Genomic DNA, 20,888 nt, shown 5'->3' with positions numbered 1-20,888 from the left:
AAGGCATCTTTTTCCATTGGTTTCAGCTGATATATTTGAGATTCTCTTACCTACTTTTCCCTCACTTTAACCTGCATATTTTTCCTATGTTAGTTGTTTTCTTGTCTTGTTTGCTAGTACCCAGTTGAGAAACACCTACACAAAAAGAAACACTTTCATCATGTCTACGACTTTCGCTTTAAATGAGTAGCTTAAATATATCTGCCATTTAGTCCTTGTTCTTGTTGCAGAAAAAAAAATGAATGACTAAATCATTGCCCCTTTTAGAGACTGGAAATTAAATTCTCTTTTTCTATACAGACACCAAATCTAATTTTGAATCATAGCATAACTGTTCTGTATTGATTTTAATGCTAGATAAATAATTAATCTCTCATGTATTCAATATGCTAAGATTCATTTACTATGCATTTTTAACTAAAAATATTTTTCTACGTTTTAAGTTCCTGAAGAAGTTTTAGTTATTCTGAAGCAAAAATTGATCATATCATCTCTTTAATTATAGGTACCATTATTATTGAGCCATAATACTAACTAAAGTGTGTAACTTCTAACCAAGCCATCAATTCTCATTTTAATATCTGATGGCTAAGAAATCCTGATTCCTTTTCTGCATGTTAAAAGTGATAGGGGCCCTTTATACTTTTTAAAGGTTTATTTTGAGCTCTTTGCAGTCAGCTGATGTCCTGACCTTCAGACTATTCTTCATGGATTCTGGGCCCTGCCCCATGCTCTGCCGGGCTTGACAGATACTGGGCAAGTTGTGCTCACTGGCACTCTGCCCCATGTGTTTAAGGCCCGGCGGTGACATCTTTCAGCTAAGAAAACCCAGCATGAACAACTGTGCTGAAAATTCTACACAATGACATCCAAGAAAAGTTTACTTTTTGGGAAAATAACATAATTTACCCCTGCCAAGCCTATGAGAATATTTTGAAACCAAATATACTTCTAAAAGAGAGAAGCCTATTTATTTGGTGTTTTCAGACAAAATTAATATTCACAATAAAATATTTTGAGATCTCTAAATATATTCAGGGCTTTATTTAAAAATTAATTTCAAACACTCAAATATATTTCAGCTCTGCATTCTTGTTTACGCTCTTATTCAAGAACTCTAAGTTAAGAAAACACCTTTCTGTTGAACTGTTTATGCATTTGTGTTTTTATCAAGATTAAGATACAAATAAAATCTTTATAAGCCTCTGGTTTAAAAGTATTTAAAAATTATTTTTATGCATTCAATTGGAGAAGTTTCTTTGAACGGAGGCTGGCCCTGTTGCCTAGTGGTTAGGTTCTTGCACTCTGCTTCAGCCACCCAGGGTTTCTCTGGTTTGGATCCTGGGCACGGGCATGGCATGGGGACATGGCATAGCTTGTCAGGCCATGCTGAGGTGGCATCCCACATAGCACAACCAGAGCCACTCACAACTAGAATCTACGACTATGTACTGGGGGGCTTTGGGGAGAAGAAAAAGAAAGAAAAAAAAAAGGAATATTGGCGACAGATGTTACATTTTCTATTAATGCTAAAAATATTGGAAGAGTAAGAAAAAGTTTCACTAAAATATTGGGATTATTTTCTTCATCAATGTGGGAGAAGGCAGTTTTTGCAATAATTCCTGCCAGACGTAATCACAGTCTATTCAGAAGTCAAAACACATCTGGCTCATTGTGTCCTGATTGCAAGATGCTGCCCTCTGAGGCCACAGGCAGTAATGTGTTTTAAAGTGCCTGAATCAGAGAGTGAGATGCAAGAGGTAGCAAGCATGTGTCATCAGCTCTCACTAGAGGGACAATACTATTCTGCTGGTTCCAACAACCTGCATTTTAAGAATAATAGATTCCATGTAACTATACCCTTTATTATTAACCTTAGAAACCCAAATCCCCCTTCTACTTCTGAGCAAAGAAGAGCATATGTCCAAATGAATACTTAGTTGTGTATCGATACACAGAGATTATTTATGTTTAACTCTGCTGCAACTATTTTCGTATGACAATTCTGTTAATATAGTATAATGATCAAAAACCAGAAGCTCAATCCAAACCATATACTCAAGATAAAATTGAACAAAATTTTAAGGTTAAGGTTTTCCATATTCTGAAGCTCTCCTTATGGTTGTGAAATATTGGATTGAGATTCTGTCCTGTGTTTACCTTTTTTCAACATTCTTCATTGATCACTTATCTCACCGACATTTATGCTGTCACATTTTTTTACGTTTTCATATTGAATAGAAGATGCATGTTCCCTCACAAGTGTTTCACATTTGTCCTGCCATGTCATTGCACTATCATTGCATTTGAAGTTGAATGTGTCCATGTGACTCATCTCGGGCAATTAAATGGCAGCAAGAAGGGCTTGTGTCACTTCTAGGTTGACATTTTGAAAAGATAGCATGTCCTTCACCACACTCTCTTCCCTAGTTTGAGGATGACGTGGAACAGTGTCTCCTGCCTGCCTTCAATGGACATGTGGCCCAATTGAAAAGCAAGCCTTTGTTGTATCACTGCCACTAGAGTAGAGAGTCCTGATTGATGAAAAAAAAGCCATAAAAAGTGTATGGAGGGGCTGGCCCAGTGGCATAGTGGTTAAGTTTGCATACTCCACTTTGGTGGCCCAGGGTTCACAGGTTCGGATCCCAGGCGCAGCCCTATACACCACTCATCAAGCCATGCTGTGGCAACGTCCCACATATAAAATAGAGGAAGATTGGCACAGATGTTAGCTCAGGGACAATCTTTCTCAACAACAACAACAACAACAAAAGTGTATGGATTGAAAGAGAGAGTTAATTTTGTACAATCCAATTTTGCAAATATTTTCTTTTCCCAAATCTGAATCACCAACGCTGACACTCTTTTCATGCTGCTCTGTTTCTGACATCCACTCTCTAAAATAAGTTCGAAGACCTCAAATAATGTGGATAAAGTGCCACCAGACAACACCTATGTATGCACAATCTCACTTTTGATCTTCCTTTTTCTCTCTCTTTCGTAATATAAAATTCTAATTTTCAGAAACTAAGACTTTCAATGCAAAAAAAGACACTATTTTCTTAATTTTTATTACAACTTTTTTTAAGAATATGATTTGCCATGTTAATTTAGGCTGTTTTCACAAAGAATGATTTGTATGAAAAGGTCCCCTCAGATACCTGGATCTCTTACTTCTATTCTATTCACTGAATGCCTTATTCAACATGAACATCTTGAGAATAACATGACGTATCAATTTTAAAGGATGTCCAGAAATCACAAGACTGATAAGATCATAATTCAAAACAATTTTTAATCTCATCCCTCCTAAAATTAACCTTATTTACCTAAAGAGTATCATAAAAATATAAAGAGGAACACAAACAAATGCCACCCAAGAAATGAATCATAAGGCCTTGTGTGGCACTTTATGATATTTTGTTTCATGGCTTACTGCATTCAAGAATTTTGTTCCCCCACAATAGGAACACTTGAAGCTATATTACTAAAAGAACACATACTGTTTGATAATCTTCAAACTGCTTGAATCTTTTGTAGCTAAATGGCTTTATTCCAGAAAGGCAGATAAAATTTAAGCTGATTGCAGCCATAAATGTGTCAAGAATCAGTCTAAATCCATCATTAAATATCACACTACAATTTGAGATGCTCTACAAATATCGACAAAATATCATCTTTGAAGTTTTAAAGACATCAAACATATTAACAGGATAAAAGATATTGCAAAACTGGAAACCAGCTAAAGGCATTAGAAATAAGAAATTAACATTCAAATATATGTATAAACCATGCAATTGCTTTGCATTTGGAATTATATTTCATGAAGCATTCACATTCTACTTTATAAATGTTCAATTAAAAAACTCAAATAGCCTTTGATTTATTAACTATACTTATATGATATCTTTAAATGAATTGGTATATATTAAAAATCACAAAATATTAAGAACAGTTTCAATTTGATGTCCTTTTTAGCTCATAATCTGGTTTGAACTCATTATTTCATTTTATATTAACAAACTCAGAATCATGTATAAGTTTTTTAAATGATATCTTTCTAATTATTACATTAAAATTATAGTTAATTTTCAAGTAGGAAAAAAGAAGAATACATCACAGTGGAATGCTTTTAAATCGTAGGAGGTAAGGCACTCTGAGATGTTTAAAACAACGTTATATTTTTAGTGCTTTATTTTTTATCCTTTCTTTGAAATTCATGTTCCAGTACGAAGGGTAACAGAATGTGTCACCCCAAAATATGCCACTTTGGGATTATTTTGAGGATTATTTTGAGCCAAAGACAATAGAGAAGAGGCAGATACAAGAAAAACTCCCTGTCCTACTATTTGCCTAAAATCACAGCATAAATATACAAAGATGTCCCTCCCCCCGTCTCTACCAGGAAAGACAAAAATTAATCACTGGAGACGGCTTTAGACCTATCAGCCTGGAGAAGACATGGGAGGAATCTACTTAACAAATTTTACTAACTAGCTTTTATCTACCATTAGTTTCCCCCTACATATGTATCTTCCCACACTTTTCTCCCTGGGTGCCAAAAATTGCTTCCCTTTGTCATGTCATTTCTCCACAAATGTATTGTTTTTTGTTGAAGATGCTATATATATCAAAGTTCTAAGCCATTGCGTTGAGTTACTAATTTTTCCTTTGGTGTCTCCCATTTATACATGAAGTGTACATGTTAATGAACTTCTGTGTGTTTTCCTCTGTTGGTCTGTCTTTTGTTATAGGAACCCCAGAGAGAATTTAGAAGGGTAGAGAGAAATTATGTTTTCTCCCCTACAAATATTTAGTAAGAAGTGTTACGAATGTGCATTCTAAATAGTAATTAGTGTGAGATACAATTTTCAGAGTTGTACCAGATAAAACCTGTCTCTTATACCATTTCAAGTAAAAAATAAAACAACAGAAACCAAGGGTTTCTTCTCAAGGTCTATTCTCCCATTTTATAGGCCATATTGGTGTGTTTATTTCAAACAATTGTCAAACTTATCCCTTAAAAGTACTTCAGTAAATAATACCTTTACTGGAATAATTCTCTCAAGGTCATGCTCACTAATTTTTGTTATAAAATATTCATGCGTTAATTGATTTGTTCAATAAACAGGTAACAAATGCATACTACGGTGAATCCCGAAGTAGACAGAGAGATCATCAATACAGAATTCCCACTCCCAAGGCTCTACAGCACAGTTTTCAGTTCACCTGGAGCAACATGATGAGAATTGACATGCAAATCAGAAATATATCATCTTTTGAATATAGTTACATCACCAGACCAAGAACTTTAGATTTTATTACATGGGAAATAGAAAACCGCTTATGGAACTGATTGTTCCTGCCAAGGGATGAATCTGGCAGCCTCCTTATTTGAAGTCTGTATTCTCCCAAGGGTCATTTCTTTGCAATTGTCTTCAGTGAAAATCTCTCACTCTCCCCTACTCCCCACAAAATTCTCAAAAGCACAAAGGGAGGTGGAGGTGTTACACATTCTCCTAGCCCCAAACCATTATTTCCCACTGTCTGGTAAAAACTAACCAGAAGATTGACCTCCATAAAGAAGAAGATATTCAACCATTTTCCTCATATACAGAAGGCAATTTCATAAGATTCACCCATTATTTGACTCTCTCGGGACTTTCTTGTATGCACTGATATTAACATTTGACAACATTAACAATGTTGATACTTGCCTCATAACCTATTTACTCACTAAAATATTACCATTAAACAACAATAATTGTACTATGTAGACATTGCTATCAGCATTCGAATTCCACAGTCTTGTATTCTCAAATCTATTCATCATCACCCCTACTCTCCTTCAGCAACCATTCTTACAGCCATGACCTAAACCTTGTTGACTTGGTGGCACTACCATATGCATGGTCTTCAACCTCTGCTGGGTCCTCAAAATTGCTTGGAAAACATCCTTTGTGCCCATATCTTCATTCCTCTCAGCATGTATTTAAAACCTTCATTGGGGCCGACTTGGTGGCGCAGTGGTTAACTCGCATGTTCCGCTTCAGCGGCCCGGGGTTCACTGGTTCGGATCCTGGTGCAAACATGGCACCACTTGGCAAGCCATGCTGTGGTAGGCATCCCACATATAAAGTAGAGGAAGATGGGCACGGATTTTAGCTCAGGGCCAGTCTTTCTCAGCAAAAAGAGGAGGATTGGCCGCAGACGTTAGCTCAGGGCTAACCTTCCTCAAAAAAAACCTTCGCCATTTTCCTCAAGTAATTTATACCTCACTGATCCTACTGAATATAGACAATTTTGTATCATACCTTGCATAGAAAATAAAGGGGAAATACTCTCAACTTCTTGTCCCTTACCTAAAGTCAAAATAGTGTGTACCTAATTCCAATAAATTGTATTATGGATTCTATTCTTTCCTCTGACCCTATTGTAGTAGAATAAATCCACAGCTTCTGATACATGTATGAGTTTGTTGTGCCTCCCTGTAGCATACAAGGAGTAATATTCCCTAAACCATTACTTTGGGCTCAGGTATGTGACTTGCTTTGGGTAAAGCTGCATAAGCAGAGTTTTTAACTATTTTACATAGTTTTGATTTGCCTCTTGTACTTCAGACATTCCATTCATCATGAGATTAATTTTCCTAAATATCCAATAGGAGACAATTGGAGCAGACCTGAACCCAACCAGCAACCTAGAGTAAAGCCTGGCCAATCCTGGAAGAGCTGGGCATAGACAGAACCCCACCCCACCCCACCCCACCCCCCCCCGCACTGACCTGGGAGTGAGAAATAAATGGATACTATTGTAAGCTGCCATAGTTTGTTACATATGTTTATTACATATGATTACAAACAGTTTGTTACATATGATTATTAAATTATTACATCATTCTAGAAAGTCTGTAACATTGGGGTACAAAGATATCCTCCTACCACGATGGAAAGTGTTGTCAATTCTGTCCAATGGTCATCTTCATTATCCTAGATTTTATGTTCTTGAGAGTCTTACTTCAATATGCCCAAGCTGACTTCTGGGCTACACCTTCCAAGCTAGACCTTTCCCACTTTAAGTCAGCTTCTCCCCTCTGCCATACGCTCTCCTGATCCCCTATCCGTCACCATCCCTCCACATACAGCTCAGGTTCCAACAATCTCCCAGTATAACCAAGGGTCTTGTCCTCCCTAGTGAGGCAGTGAATGCCTTTTGGACTGAATTGCTTAGAAAATTTCGGAGAAGAGAAGAGGAATAGAAAAGGTAGGATTTCTTTATATATTCTGAGTATTCAATCTCTTCTCACTCTATGCATTACAGATGTTTTGTCATAGACTAACACTTAGTTTTAAAATTTATTTAATATATCTTCCCCTCCTCCCAGAAAATATACAATCTAATGAAGTCAAATTACACATTACTCACATGATTTGTACTGTTTGGAACTTGTCTAAAGAAATTTTTCTTTAACTATGTCATAAATATATCCAGTGTTTTCTTCTTATGACTTAACAATTTTCTATTTTATGTTTGGGTCTTTTAACATATCTGAAATTTATTTGTATATGTAATGAGCTAGGCTTCTACTTTACTTTTTCCATGTGGCTAACCAGTTTTCCCATCATAATTTATTAACTAGTTAATATTTTCTCCTTTGACTTCTAATTCCTTCTTCCTTATAATAAAAACATCCATAAATTCTTGGGTCTGTCTGTGGGTTGGCCATTCTGTTCCATTTGCCAATGCCAATTAACAAACAGTTCCAGACATAGGTAAGGAGAGACTTTTCTTGAAAAGATTATTGAAAGAGGGGAGAAAGGAGATATCGCAATAGAGAGAGGACTATCGTAACAGAGAGAACACTCTGAGTGTAAGATCTGCAAGCATGTCAAAGATTAGGCAGACAAGGGCTTTTCTTGTGTAAGAGGCATAAACAACACTAGAAAGAGCCAGATGTGGGTGAAATTGGTGAACAGTTAGCTGTTAATGATTAGGTAGCTAGTAACTAAAGTTTTTTTGACAATTGTTAATTGTAGCTTTTAGTTGTTTACCCACCCATTACCAGCTGTGCTGCTTAGGCAATATGTTATCCAACTTCCACTAGGTTCCTATAGATAACACCTCCCTAGCAACTGGTTCACCATAGTAATGGATACTTGAGCTGTTTTTCAGGAAATGAGTCAACCCCTGTCTGGTTCAGGCCTGTCAAGACCACCAGCCCCCCAAGTGGGCCTGTGCAGGTGACCAATAGTTGACCTCTTGAGGTCAGGGAGCTGAAAACTCCACCCTCACATCATGCCACCATTTTGTGAACAGGAATCCTATGAAGTGGCATGGAGTTTAACTATGCTTGCACATATCATCAATTACTTCGCTCTTCCTTGCCTCCAGTCATCTATTCCCATACTTCAGACCATCTTGCCCCTCTCCCTCATAAATATCTCTAGTCCCCATTTTCAGGGAGGTGGATTCAAGATTTGTTCTCCCATCTCCTCCCTTGGCTTCCTTGTGATTAAACCCTTTCTCTGCTGCAAACTCATCCTTTCACTGATTGGTTTTTTATACAATGGGAAAAACAAACCTGGTCCAGTAACCTGGGGAAGAGGGATGAGCAAAGGTGATGTGATCAGATATAAATCAGAGAATGTTCAACCCTGAGCCAGCCTATTCCCAGAAGGGGCTGTTAATGAGAGGTTGTATGAGAAGCTCAGGCTGAGGTGGGTCAAAGTTCAGGGGCCTGGGGGAAGCAGAGCAACCAAAGTTTCATGACCAAATATTTTGTTCCAACTGGTTAATGGAGGCAAAATATTTCAGCCAATATGTGTGGCCAGGAATGAAACTCTGGAGGTTCTATGTTTGGCCTGTCCATAGGTGAACAAGGAGTATCTCAGGAGTCTGATCTAAGTCATATGGGGAAGGCTGTTTCTTTGCAGTACGCTGTTTCCTGGAACACAAAATGATGGGGAGATTTCTTTAACCAAGGCTGTTTCCCGGGACTACAGGACTACTGTAAATTTCAGCATTGTGATCAATTTGCATGAGTATCACAGGTTTATGTTCTATAGCTCTGTAAACCCTAATATCTGGTAGAACAGGTTAGTCTTCCTTAACAAGTTTTCAAGATTGTCCTAGGTATTATTGACCCTTTTGCCAATTCAAGAATAACTTGATAATCAATATAAAAATTCATTTACAAAACTAGAATTGCATTATATTTATAGGTTAACAAACATTTTTCAATTTTTTTGTGATTTTTATGACTTTTAATTTTTCTCTCTTTGAATGTGGTACATATCTTAAATATATTCTTAGGTACATTATAGTTTTTATTACTCTTAAAAGTGGAATATTCTTATTAATATTATTTCATGTCTAATTTTTATAACTCATATAAAGAAAAACTATCAATACACATACATTAGTTTTAGGTCCAACAAGCTTGTTTAATTCATTTGCTAGTTCACATTGTCTGTCTGTAGATTTTCTTGAATTTTCTAAATATGTATTAATGTCCTCTGCAAATCACAATGTTTTTTCTTTCTTTCTATTCTTCATAACTCTTAATTCTTCTTTTCGTGCTATTTAGTACCTCCGGTATTCAATATTGAATACAAACGGTGGTAGAAGACACCTTGTCTAATCTCTGAATTTGAGGGAATACTTTAAATTTTCCCTGGTATCCAATGAACTGATATTTCACAAAACACACTTTGAAACTCACAAATTTTAACAAATATAAGGCAGGGATTTTTTTCTTTTCTTTTGTTTTTTTTTTTTACCAGGGGGAAAATACATAGTCTGTAGCTACTGATGATGTTAGTGAAGATTGTATAGGATCACTTTTCACTTAAGGTACAAAATGATTTATCAAACGCATTTCAAACCTGTTCTGATCTCAAGACCACGATGTAAGCTGCCTATGTTGCAACTTTAAAGGCATAAAGTGAAGTTTGTAAGGACCATGGTTCTAATCAAATACGTCATCCTTGAGTTCCTTTGAACCACATGTGGTGGTAAGCACACACCTTGGCATTATAAAATACACATTCTTGACCAATCCAATACTAGGAGAAAAAGGAAATTACCAACACTTTCTACAAGTTTAGGGAACCCAAAACAAAACAATCAGAACAAAACAAAACATGAAAATATAAAAAGCAAACCAAATTCTGAGTAGAGACTAAGTAAAGTCCTGACAAGTTTCAAGTGGTGTCTATACAGGAAAAAGAAGAAAACAGCATGTTTTGTTGGACAATAAATCATAATTTTGACAAGGTAAGCTCCGGAGAACTTCAGGAAAACGCAGCACGTAAATTCCTGCAGAGTGTAATGGCCAACTCTGAAGGAAATTCACATAAACAGACAAATAAAATAAACAGGGCAGGAACACTGGGAATCAACAAATGAAAAGACTCCAATAACAGAGGAGGAGAGCCCCCAGGAAGACGGTTTCAGAAAGTATTTTATCAGAAAAGTATGTAACGTTAAGAGTGCCGCCTTGGAAGGCAGATCCTCTGGAGCCGTAAAACTGGAGCGCAGGGCTGGAGGCAGAGGATTCTCCTGAATCAGAGAGGAAAGTGACTGCGCAGTAAGGACGTTCCCCACATGTAAAACAGAGGAGAGTGCCCTTGAGCATCAAGGCAGGATATTGCCCCTTGCTCCTCCTAATAGATTAGAGATATGCACCTTGTTTAAACATGGAGAACAAAAAAGGATTTTATTTAATACATAAAAAATATGAGACAAAAAGTGATAAAACTGAAATAAATAAGGGTTCAAGAGAAAATAAGGACACACCATTAAAATGTAACAACAAAGCAGGAGAATATATAATAATCTAATTTTTTGAAGTAAAAATTCAACAAAATGATCCCTGCTTTGGAAGGACAGTGCAAACCAGAAATAAAATATAAATTAGTTTGGAAGAAGTGAAAAACAAATACAAATTACATCCGTAAGTGTAAGTAAACTTGAATTTGATAGAGTTCGGATATGAAAAGATTTCTATAAGCTTTACTTCCACGGAACAGTGGAAAAAAAGTCATTATAATATAAAAATCGCGATTATCTATAGAAGTACCAAAGAGTGGTAGAGACAAAAATCCCTCAATTTCCTCAAAGTGGAACTCTTTATGGTGAGCTGCAAGACACGTTAATTTCTGAGAGCAGACAAAAAGTGTGAGTGGGGCCGGCCTGGTGGCACAGCGGTTGTGTTCACATGTTTCACTTCTTGGCGGCCCAGGGTTTGCCGGTTTGGATCCCTGGTGCGGACATGGCACCACTTGGCAAAAAGCCATGCTGTGTGTCCCACGTATAAAGTAGAGGAAGATGGGCGTGGATGTTAGCTCAGGGCCACTCTTCCACAGCAAAAAGAGGAGGATTGGCGGTGGTTAGCTCAGGGCTGATCTTCCTCAAAAAAAAAAAAAAAAGTGTGAGCAAGATGGATGGAAGTGAAGTCTGCTAAAGAGAATTTCCCAGATGAGAAAGAGGGCAGTTGAGCTATTAGTGATAGGAGGTGGGGCAAATGGGACTCATTGAAGTCTGAAAGAATTCCAGTTGCAAGATTAATTTACTTGGGAAATCATCCTCCTCATCCTTACTTCTTTAAAATATCCTATGTTGTATTTTAATTGTTTAATAAGTCATGATTAATCAACCAACATTTTTTGAAAAGGAAATACATCTGTCATAAATTGCCTTCAAATTGTATGAAATATCTTCCCATCACCTAGTATTAGGACTAAGGTAATATTGCAGAAATTAACACTTTTATGGTTCATTATGTATACCATATATATCATAATATATAGTATATATATATCATACTATATAATACATAGAATATCAAATACATGTAGATGTATATATATGTATAGAGAGAGAGAGAAAGAGAGAGTCAACGATGTGGGCTTATTCTTTTCCTTTTTTTTTTTTTCTGCTTTATCTCCCCAAAACCCCCTGGTACACAGTTGTACATCTTCGTTGCATGTCCTTCTAGTTGTGGGATGTGGGACTCCATCTCAATGTGGCCTGACGAGCGGTGCCATGTCCACGCCCAGGATCCGAACCCTGGGCAGCTGCAGCAGAGCTAGTGAACTTAACCACTAGGCCATGGAGCCGGCCCCGCCTTATTCTTTTATCAAGTAGCATTACTCCAAATTAATCAATTAAAAGTGACCTTGAAAATGCAGGCATACACTTTGTCAAATTTTATTTCTCTCTCCATATGCTAATTGGGAAAATTTATTCAGTCCTTCCCATACGCCAAACACAGTGCCAGGGCCAGGAAAATCAAAATGAATGATGGTCTTCATCTTCAAATAACCTGCAGTTAGAGAGAATGGGACATGACGACTGTAATTATAACACCTTACGTTAAATGCAGTGATATAGAATGAGTGATTATTTGAACATTGAAGAAAGATTTTTTATTTTTAATTTCATTCTTAACAATAAATGCCTTCACGTGGTTAAGGAAAGTTTTCCAAATTAGAGGATATCTACCTGGCTCTTAAAAGTCAAGAAGGACAAGCACTGGGGACAGTGAAAGGATTACAGACTGAGGGAACAGCGAGATCCGGAGTATGGTAGATAAAAACAAGACGTGCTCAGAGAAATAAAGCAAATCAGTATTTCTGGTGCATGTGTTTCCTGGCATGGGGTAGCAATTATGTGTGTGTTGGGAGCAGAGGTGGTGAAAACAGTTAGAGAGATTTCAAAGATCAAATCAAAAAGAGAAATATATGAACCAATTGGAAGCAATGAGATTTTATACTGCAAACAGCCCTGATAAAATTTGTTGGTTGCATTACCTATCTCCCCCTCCTCCTGATAAATGAACTTTATTTCCAGAAAATACAAAATGAAAGGTCAATAATTATGTCTTGAGTTACAAAATTACTTAAAAATGGCACTTGAACAGTTTTTTTTTTAATCCATTGCTCTAGTGTACGCGTGATAGCTGGATTTGAAGAATATACAACTAAAACCACAAAAAAAAGAATTAGAAGACTGGTATTAATGAAGATTAGCCTTGATGAGAATTTATTCTAGAATTATCTCCAGTTGTACTAAAAAGGTAGAGTGGAACAGACAGATTTAAGAGTAGTAATTGGGAACTGAGGGTGAGAAAGAAGAATGAAACTCAAAGTCAAGTTTCTGATTTAAGTTCTGAGGTAAAGAGCTGAGACACTGAGCATAGAAAGTAAACAAAATACTTAAATATGAACTTTAAACAATACAATATACTAGAAAGTGATGTTGAAATGGAGTTAATCTTGTTTGACAGTTTAAGGTAAACGGTGATTAGGGTAAGTAATAAGAATTATGTCAACGTTGTTGGCTTTGACAACACCAGGTGACAAATTTTAAAGGGATTGACTTTACTATTGGTGCTCTATTATTCTCAGGTAATGGTAGGTAGAAAGGACTAATCTTAAGCGATCATTAGCACCACAGATCCATTCCCTGGGAAATTTACTCAACATACTCATTTCAGATAAAAATTTCTTTGGCGTTCACTGTGTAAAATACAATTGCAATCTTGCAGTAGTGATAGAGGAGATGTCAGATACAAATTTAAACAAATTCAAACAGTTTTGAATGAAAGGAATTCATCATCGACTAGAATTCCTTGCCCAAAGTCTAAATTCCCTGCTCACCGTGTGTTTGCTCCTCATCTGGTTTTCTCTTCTTATGGCTTCCCAGTAATCACTGGCTATGCAGCACGGTGTGAAGTTGTGCCTCAAGGAATCCTTAAGGATTCTTCCAGTCTAATCACCTGGAGTTGTCCACTTCCATCTGCTGTAAAAATGTGTTCCAGTTCCTTGGGTATCTTCACAGAGATTGGAGAAGGGCACAAGAGACATAGTCTGCTAGAGGCAGAGAAGGAATGTTGCCACTAAAGCAGGCACGAAGCACACCTTACCAAACATGCTGCCTTATTTCCATCTAGGCACCCATCAGGTGCAATCCAGCTTGGCATCTAAAGGCTTTGAGGAGCTAGTCCTCAACTGCTTCCTCTAACAGAAGGTTTAGGGTGAAGAAATAAAGCTTATCATTTTGAAGAGTAATGTGGATTTCCTCAAATTTTTTCTTTAGCTGAGTAGTTAAATTTAGGCTTTCCTTAATAAAGAAAGTTATCCAAAGAGATAAAACTACACCATCATTTTAAAATGGATGTTAAAATAGCAACCAACCAACCAACCAACAGAATACAGAAAATAAATAAATCTGGGAGTCAGTTGTAGCTCTCACCAGTGATTTCTATTTTTACATGAAAAGGAAAAAGAATTGACGTTGTTTACACATGAAGATGTTTTTTAGTTTTTATTTTAAAGGGATGTAAATCCGGTGACTGAGGTTTACCTTTAAGTTACACTTTTTTTTTTTTTTTTTTTTTTGGTGAGGAAGATTGGCCCTGAGCTAACATCTGTTGCCAATCTTCCTCTTTTTGCTTGAGGAAGATTGTCCCTGAGCTAAAAATCTGTGCCTATCTTCCTCTATTTTGTATGTGGAATGCCACCACAGTGTAGCTTGACAAGCAGTGTGTAGGTCTGTGCCAGGGATCCAAACCTGTGAACTCTGTGCCACCAAATCAAAGCACACGACCTTAACCACTATGCCACTGGGCCAGCCCCAAATTATATTATTTTAAAATAAATCTAAACATTTACTGATACACTCTTGATTTAATGTGCTTCCAGAATAGTCTTCAAAGTAATTGAAACTAATTCTTTTATTCTCAAGAATTCCAAGGTATGTAGCTTGACCAACAGAGTATAGGCTCTGAAAGGCAATATGGTGAAATTTTCTAAGAAGGCATGGGGATAGGGAAAAAATAACTAGTAGAAGAAAAAGAGAAGACCAATAAATATTGCACATAAAAATGTATAATCTATTAAAAGCTTTCCAATAATATACCACACGGTGTGTTAATTTCAGATGATTCTATAGTCAAGATCTTTTATAGATATTTAACTTCCAGGAATAGGTAATCAATATATGTCAAAATATTCCAGTGCATGAAAGAGTTTTTAATAAATTTAAAAAGTTATCACTAATGCAAATAAAACAGTGAAATATAACAAAATAAAAATCTGTAAATCAATCCTGTATAATAGTATTGATTTCAAATACTGAAATAAAATATTAACAAGTTAAAGTTCCTTTCAGTTATCAATTTTTATTCTCAATAATACATGCTGTTTCAAAAATAGTCATTTTCCTTTTCACTCTCATACACAAACAGATATTTACATAAAAATAATTGTTGTACTTGAAGAGAATAAAAATTGGGGAACTGAGGAGTCAAAGCAACGTTATTATTCCCTGCCATCAGTAGAGAAGAATATGCTGGCCTAAGCTCCCAAAGAAAAATTTTCCTTTCCTTCCTCCCCTCCTTTCTTCCTTCCTCCCACCGTCCCTCCCTCCCTTCCTTCCATCCTTACCAAGAGCTATAATATTCTATTTAAAATGTTTCAGAGATTAAACACACATCTTTTTAACTATATCCTCAAGGCAGATTTATAGACAGATTTTAAGCACATAAAAAAAGCAAATATATCCTTCTTAATTTCCATTTAATAATCTTTAGACAGCTGCAATTTTCTTCCAGGAGATCTAACATAGCAAGAGGCCAACACCTAATTCTTCACTTGAAGCCCACAGAAACTCAGCTCAGCTTCCTAGTTACTTCCTGTTCCTTGCTTTGATTTCTGAATTCACTGTCTCTCCAACCTTTTCTGAACTACATCCAATTTCTAGGCTTCATCTATTAATCTGCAACAAATCTAGTTTATCTTCACAATGGGTAAGGGTATGGACTGAACCTCTTCTGCAAATAGCACGGCGTGCTTTTCCCAGTTTCTAGCCAGTTGCACCTGGCACCCCCGTCTCTTGCTGCTGCTGTTAATGCCTTGTGCAGCTGGTCCCCATAGTTCCCCAATTCCCTCTTCCTCAGTGTGTCGGCATCCTACAATGAAAAAGGAAGCTGTCTTTTGATCAATAGACGATGGCTATTTCTGAAGGCAACATCTGAGTTTACTAAATAATCTGTTCCTGACCAGAACGAGAAACTATATTACATGTTGGTAGATAGGTTAGTTAAATCAAGTCACCTGTTCAGATATATTCAAAATAGTTTGGAATATTTATTAACAAGGATCCCAGAAAATAATTTCCCATTTTCTTTCCATAAATGTATTTAAGAATACAAAATAATTAAAGTAAAATGTTCCTCAAATAAAATAGCCTGATATTATTTACACAGGGAAAATATGGTCTTATTCAGAGTCTCAAGATAAAATTGCCTATGTGGTGTGGTGTGATCTGAGACATGATTAAAAATTATCAATTTCCTAAATATGCACACTCTCTATTATAAGCTGACACCCCCTTATCTTGAAAAAATGATCATCTCCTTAAGGCTCTTACATAATGCTTATCTTCTATTGATTCAGTTATACAATAAGATACTAATATGATAGCCAGTGTTTTACTCCCATTCAAGCTTGGTCCCTTGACCTTCATTATCACCACTCTAGACTCCAGCCAAGATACGTTACTTACTGTTTCTCAAATATATATGAAATTTTCTGTTTCCTTGCCTATTTTTACAAAAATATTGACAACTTTTAACATGCATTTATCCATATTCGACAAATATTTATTGAGTCACTATTATAGACAAGAAGTTTGGTTTGCTGTTCAGAACACAGAGATAAATAAGACAGTGTCTGTCTTCATGGAGCTTACCATCAAGGTATCCAGGATTCTGCTTGTCCTCTACATATGTAATCAAAAATCTCTGGCCATCTTTCAAGGTCAGTCATTGGTTCTAAAGATTTCAATCTACTAATATTGCCTGTCATTTTAAGGTATAAAACTACTGGTAATTTTGATGTGATATGGTTATTTCAGACATCACTCCATAGCTTCATTTGCTTTTCTTTGATTCTTTCTCCAGTGGCTCAACTGTCCCATGCCCATTTCTGACACCTGCACCTAAGTCCTCTTTTATCTTTTTACTCTACAACCCGTGATACCATTACTCTTCCAAAGAAAACACTGAGAAAAGATGACTAGTATGTAGTTTTCTGAAGCTCAGTTTCTCTTCTGGAGAAGGAGTTGAATAGATATGAATGTGGACACTATCACCTCATCTAGTCTATCTAAAAAGAAAGTACAACTGGCCAGAGATGAGGAGGTGCCCAAAAGCAAAATCCTGAACTCTCCACTCAAGGGATCTGAACACTGGAAGAAAGTACTAGAACAGATACAGCTATAGTCTAGTTTCTGGGGCAGGGGCACAGTCTAAGATGAACTGAAGTTAAAAAAAGCAGCAAGATCAGTAAAAGCTAATAATTTATACATTTATAAATATGTTGTTTATATTTTGTACATGTAAGTTTCTTTGCAGCTCTTTCATTCTCTATTGATCATCTATTTATTGTCTTTCCAGCCTTCCCCCGCTGCATAGTCCCAAAGCCAATAGCAAGTGCCTTAGGTCCTTGATATGGAAGCACTCCAGACTCAAGGGGTTGGGAAATAAACTGATGTTGCAACACTAAAGTCGTGGGGATACATGTCAAGATGGGAGAAATCTTTGGCTAGGGCCATTCAATTGGAGTAGTTATGCAAAGCTTGATAAGAATCAGTTTTCATGAAATGGTAAGACAGGAATTGTAGTTAGCCAATACAGACTGCTCTTAGACTTATGTCATAAAGACAAAGAAATGTGAAGTTAGCTAGACCATAAATTAGGGTCAAGAAAAGTTTTTCTTTTATTTAATGGGGAAAATAATAGCATATTTGCAAGCTCATGGAAATAATACAGTAGAAAAGTGAAACTAAATGATGCAAAAAAGAAAAGGGAAAATTGTCTGAGTAGTATCTTTATATGAGCATATGCCATCCAGTGTACAAGTGGGTGCTTAATCAAAGTCAAGAATACAGACAGTTCTTTTGTGGTAACAGGAGAAAAAGTGGAGTATTTGAGCACAAATGCTACATAGGTGGCATAATGTAGTCATGGAAACTTGATAAATTACTTTGAGATTGCTATTATTTTCTTCAAAATAGGAAGTAGAGTTACTGACTAAGGGGAAGAATTAGGTCGGAAATATTGGAGATTTGAGACGGAGGAAAGAATATTCACCTGGGAGCATAAGTAAATGAACTGGTATAATTTCTGCACAGTAGGCAACGTTAAAGTTGGTAAATATTAACCTTAAGTGAGATGATCATCTGGTTGTAGTTTTCAATAGCCACATTTAGCTCTGCAGGTATTGGTGGAGAATAGGAAGACGTATAACCTACATCAAGGTTGTGATTTATTTAGACAAGCAAGTGAAACAAAACATGGGGGAGAGGAAGTAGATGGAAATGATGAGAAACGGATGCTCATGACTGACTATGAAATTAAACTGCAAATGAGAACTTGACAGGGTAAAACACATTGAAAAACTGAAAGAAACTAAATACTGTCGGTTACTGAGGTGGAAGAATTGATGGAATTAGATTCCTAGAGGGGGTGAGCTGGAAAAGTGTGAGGTCTTGAGTAGAGAGTGGAATATTTCAAACTAGGATTTTTCAGGAATTGCAGTTATTGGTAAAGATGAGATCTACAATGTGACCATGGGATTAAGTGGGATAGAGGTCAAAAAATGAAGGAGAGGAGGACAAGAAACTAATAGATCAGGTTACTTGAAAAATAATCTACTAGATTCTAATAGCTAGAATACTAAAGTAACCAGGAATAGTTGTAAGATTAGTGGTGGAGACAGTGACAGTGAGCTAGGTAATAAAGCTCCCGAATTTCAGTAACTGAAAAAGAATGATTTGGTAGAGTCTTATGATGAGAGAATCAAAGTTGGTTGTTTTTATAGAAGAAAGGGAAAATTATTTAGAAGTTGAAATGAGAAATAAGACAGCATGCCTACAATGTGATCTGACCATGACTGGCCCAAGGAAACTCAGATTTCAGGTTACGCAGGAGGCAAAGGGCATGTTCTCAGAAGTGCTGAATGATATAAGAGATTTGCTGATGACAGACAAGGAGTTCTTAGGGTCAATTTAAAAGGTTTTTTTGTTTGTTTGTTTTAGGAAATGGAGATTGATGAGATGTAATCACATGGTGATCAGGTGATCACGAGAATGATCCTTAGAGCTGTAAATGGATCAGAACCAGGGGATGATAGACATAGAGGGTTCTAAGCTTCTTGTGCTATCAGACAAACAGAAATAAAAGCCATGACACAATTATCCTAATGACCCCAAGGCAAATATTGGTGGCAACCTGTGAATGTTGTGGAAAGTGAGAAGTGGGAATGTTGCCAGGAGCTCTTAATTTCTGCTGAGGGAAGAAAGAAAGAGAAAGGCTAAAATTAAAACAGAGCATACATGCCCCTAAAACACTGAAATAACTCAAGGGGAAAGAAAGAGAAATTTTAAAAGTTCTCCTATGAGTCTTCTCAGAAAGTTTTAAAAGTTTCTCGCATCTGTATGAAAATATAATTGGGTGCTATAAAATGGAAACAACCCACAAACCAAAAGAGTGTTCTTAGCTACTAAAATTATTGCAAAAAAATATATACAGATAATTGATTGACAGCCTAGGAGGTGTAATTGAAGGAAAGCACAGAATATAGAGCAAAAAAGGGAAAGAGTCAAAAATCAAGGAAGAGTTAAGTAAACAGAAAATCAAGTAAAAATTCAAACTCTAAAACAAAAGGTAAAGAAGTTCAAATGTCTGGGAAGAATTTTGGGGCTGATATTCAGGGAAAAATACAAGAAATGCAAACCAGACCTTTGAGTCAAAGTTACCACAGAGGAAAACCAAGAATGCCTGAAGAGTCAGCTGGAAGGCTGAGAAGGTCAGCCTCTGAGAGACTCATTGGGGTCTAGGAATTAGGATGGGATGCACAGAGCCTTCCCGGAAAATCCTAAAAACCCTGTTTAACATACCATGCCTTGTATTAAGACTCTGAAGGACACCTTAGAATAAAAAGTGCACACAAAATACACCAAGTCTTCCAGGGTCTAGAACCCAATTTCAAATCATCTTAATCTTGAAAACTAATTAAAATAATCCAGGATTCCTCGGGCCCTTATTTGCTTACCAGAGCAAATATAAATCCTCTCTGAGTTAAAGTAACATCATTATAGGCCTCAAATTATTTCTACATTCTTTCATGTGGAGTATACAGGATTCAGCCAAAAATAGCCAGATCAAAATAAATGAAAAATGATGTGTCTAAAAAGGAAAAGAAACAATGGAAAATATGGAATTAACAAGAAATCCATATAATGCACTGATTAGACATAGACTCTTCAATAATTCAAAATACTACATTCATAACTTTGACAGAGAAATTGAAATTATTTTTTTAAAAGCCAATGAAATTTTAAATGTGAAAACTTTAAAAAGATAAACAAAGTTAAAAACTCAATAGACGACTAATGGCTGATTATATATAAATAAATTGAAAGGGGGTGTAAACTGGGAGAAAAGTAAAAAGAAAATATTCAAAATGAAAATCAAGGAGATGTAAAATAAGCAATAAAGATAAAAGAGGCACAAATGTGAGACGATCATAAATACATTTAATTTGAGTCCCAGGAAAAAAGAGAGAGTCAGGAAGTAATAACATGTAAAGTGACATTTGCTTTATGTTTTTTTTAAGTGGAAAAAGAAGCTCAGTAAATCCAAGGAAACCATGCCTAGGCACATGGGAGTAAAACTGTTGAAAATAAAGACAAAGAGTAAATGATAAAAGCAGCAATAAAAAAAAGAAGTCATATTATCTTCAAAGGAGCAATACTAAGGCTGGGAGCTGATTCTCAACAAAATTGAAAAAAGCAGAAGACAATGGAATTACATTCTCAAA

The sequence above is a fragment of the Equus przewalskii genome, chromosome 2 (genome assembly GCF_037783145.1).
Source record: "Equus przewalskii isolate Varuska chromosome 2, EquPr2, whole genome shotgun sequence".
Taxonomy (NCBI): Eukaryota; Metazoa; Chordata; class Mammalia; order Perissodactyla; family Equidae; genus Equus; species Equus przewalskii.
This window is presented reverse-complemented; position numbering follows the sequence as displayed.